This window comes from Pongo pygmaeus, chromosome 9, assembly GCF_028885625.2.
Source record: "Pongo pygmaeus isolate AG05252 chromosome 9, NHGRI_mPonPyg2-v2.0_pri, whole genome shotgun sequence".
Classification (NCBI taxonomy): Eukaryota; Metazoa; Chordata; class Mammalia; order Primates; family Hominidae; genus Pongo; species Pongo pygmaeus.
Window position 1 is genome coordinate 26,085,313 of NC_072382.2, and position 3,590 is coordinate 26,088,902.

The 3,590-nt window shown below is 35.6% G+C and overlaps 1 non-coding gene across 1 annotated transcript; it reads left to right on the plus strand.

Annotated features, from left to right (window-relative positions):
- The first annotated feature begins 998 nt into the window (after positions 1 to 998).
- On the plus strand, positions 999 to 1,104 carry LOC129009100 (U6 spliceosomal RNA). Its single transcript, XR_008492643.2, has one exon. It is a non-coding gene; the product is annotated as a U6 spliceosomal RNA (small nuclear RNA).
- Positions 1,105 to 3,590: the final 2,486 nt, after the last annotated feature.

The window sequence follows — 3,590 nt, forward strand, 5'->3', positions numbered from 1 at the left end:
TTGGGTTTTAATCATGGTGTTCCACTTACGAGACATGTGGGTATCAAATTCTAGTATGCCTGATGCCTCAGTTTCTTCATTTCTAAATTGATGCTAATAATACCTAACTTCTCTATCTGGTATGGGTAGAAAGTTAAATAGCATGTGTTCAAGCACTCTCTGAATGTAAAGAATTGTAACTTGCCATTTTTGATAAGATGTTTCTCATCATCATATTATCTTGAATTCTTGTAAAGATAAAATTGTATTCACCAAAAGAAACCAGCGGGTTGTTTCTATATGAAACTGTGCAGAAACCAGTGATAGGCATTTAGGCTTCAAAAATCAATTGCCTAAGTATAGGAGAGAAAAGACATGCTGTGGCAATAGTTCACTGAAACAATGTTATGGGGCGTTAAGTTGATCTCAAACTTAATATGGGTACACAGTGTGAAGTGACTGCAAAACTCTGGCATGATTAGCAGGAAAAGAGTTTACACGCTGTAGGAAGTTGTAGTCTTATTCTTCTCTGCATTGATTAAACCACACACCCAGAATATTGAGTGCAATTGTAGGCACAATATTTTAAAGAATTAGAGGAAATCTGGAGTAATTCCAGGGTGAGATTTGTGAATGGCTTAGAAATCATATCACCTGAGAAAAATTTGGGTGAACTCAGAGAAGCTGGGAAAGAATGAGTAAATTTATCCTGTGTTCTTCTGAGGACAAAGCTAGAACCAATGGTAGAATTTATTTAAAAAAAAAAAAAAAAAAACATAGCTCAGAATAGAGAAAGCATTTATAAAATCCAGAGTTGCTTGAAATCAAGATATGATGACTCATTGAACAGGAAATTTACCCTCCTTGGAGGTGCTTCAAGAGAGGCTGCTTGACCTCCCTCACCACACTTACATAGGATGGTAATATCCAGTTGTGTTGGAGTTTTTATTGGATGATCTCAAGTTCTTCCAACAATTCAACGTACATACTTAAGACTGATATAAAATGTTTAGTATAGTGCTCACTTAGGCTGAATACATACTAAAGTTGGAACAATACAGAGAAGATTAGCATGACCACCACACAGGGATGACACACAAATTTTGTAATCGTCAATATATAAGTATATAAAATAAATCAATAAAATTATAAAATAAATTGTTTAGTATACCGAAAGCATCATTTTCTGAAACCCATGAAATCCTGATTTCATGAGATGTTTCATTAAAAATACAGTCTACCTATAAGATACTTTGGGGGTACTCCACCTGCTATAGTTCATCTAGAGTATGATGATACACATTGTTAGATTGGAAAGTCTGAATTCTAACAATAAAGACACCTGAAAAATATGTTTGGTCCAATTTTTTCTTAACTTATTTGATCATGCAATATTTATATATATTTCTATCTATTTATTTTTACATATGATATCTATTACTCACCTGTATAATGATTGGCACAAGAAATCATCTCGGCATATTAAAAGTTAGATTTTAAAAATAAGTAGCCAGATCTCTTGTAATTTATAAAATATGTATTATCGGTTGAAAATGTCAAAGCTTTATTTTCAAATATGAAGCAGTTTTCAGAATACAACACAATTTGATCTAGCTTCCTAGGATGGCAGAGGAGTTATGATAAAACTGAGCACCTAACATATCAAACCTTCCAGCATCATTCCAGCTATTAGTAATGAGTATCAAAAAACTTGAGGGTAGACTTGTTTCCCAACAGAATTAACAGAATCTGGCTGGGTTCAATAAATATGTTTTACCCTATTATATTTTGAAGAGTTAAACTGTTACTTGACCAAAGGCTGAAATCCTAGATGTGTCTACAGAGTTCAGCAGTATTTTCCTGATATCTCAGCTAGCTATTTCTCTTCAACGTATATCCATTTGGTTCAAGGTTTTTTTATATATATTTTTCTTTTGCATCTCTTCAGCTTCCCAGCAGTGTTTCCTAGGAGCAATGAGATGTTTATTATATGTACCACAAATTTGACTTTATTCTACATTTTTCTTTATTTATCCCAGCTTATGATCATGTCATTCCCCTACCATTTGTGTGGATTTTTCTAGGTAAGATTTTTTTTTTTGTACTGCTAATGATGACAACACCTCTGCATTTAGTCCTCAGGCAGACTCTCCTGGAATTGGTTGTTTAGAACTGGAAATTATTGATCTGCCTAGGCTTGATCTGTGCTTCCTTTATCTGAGCTGACAATATTTGCTCTATGATTCACCTAACATCTCCTTTTCTCAGTGTCATCCCTTTTATTTTATCCTCTAGCACATGGACAGTCCTCCTATGGCAGTGTGTTCTAACCCCCTCCTGTGATCTGATCCTGACAGGGCCAGAGAAAATGTTCAGGTTAATGAAGAGCCTCATTATAAACACACATCCACTTGCTATTGTGTTGACTCACATTAAATTCTCCATGTTATTATATTCTGGGTTGAATTATCTAACATTTAATGATGTAATAGGCATTGAATAGTATAGTAAATGCTGCTGCCTAGAAGGAAGGGGGAGGCATTGGAAATAATTTAAAAGAAGTATTACAAGGGAAAAGTACATAAAAATGTATTGCAAATTTATCATAATGCCTGAGTAAAGTAGCTATTTTCAGAATTCAGAATTGGAATATTAATGTCAAGTATGTATTGCTTATCAAGCCTACCCCATATCAGTGTGAGAGAGTTTCACAATATATAAATGTTATAGCTTTGCTAAACTGTAAATACAATAAGATCAAAGACTGACTTTTTAGATGACCGATATATCCTATAATATCATGGTTTTTGTAAGGAATAGATGGTACTCCAAAAGGGGATAATTGAAAAAAGTTTGAATAAAAAGGATCTTTATGAGGAAATCGTGGTTAAAAGAAACCAACAGAGGATGGCAAAGCACCTTTAGGTTAGTTTGTTAGTCTGTTTTTACACTACTATAAAGAATTACCTGAGACTGGGTAATTTATAAAGAAAAAAGCTGTAACTGACTCATAGTTCCACAGGCTTAGCAGGAAGCATGACTGGGAGGCCTCAGGAAACTTACAATCATGACAGAGGACAAAGGGGAAGCAAGCACGTCTTACCATGGCAGAGTAGGAGAAAGAGAGAGCAAAGGGGGAAGTGCCACATACACTTACACCATCAGATTTCATGATAACTCACTCACTGTAAATAGGGCAGCATGGGGGACATCTGTCCCCATGATCCAATCACCTCCCATGAAGTCCCTCCTCCAAAATTGGTAATTACAATTCAGCATGAGATTTGGGTAGGGACACAGAGTCATATCATTTAGCAAGAGAAGGAAGACTTTATTATCCTTAGATCTGAAAGGGGAAAGGCAATGAGTGGCTACAAGAACTCATTGAGAGATGTAGCTTCAGAAAAGACTAGGTAGCCTGTTAGAAGCTGCCTTCATGAAGTAATATAGCCACTGTCAAACAGTAGCCCAACAGTGAGGAGCACAAGAAATAAGCACCTAGCTCACTTTCTCCCCAACCTCCAATCCTCCATTAGTGCCTCCACTGGCCAAGCTCAACTAGAATATAGGGAGCAATGAAATCCATATAAATCCATATATAATGATCTGCC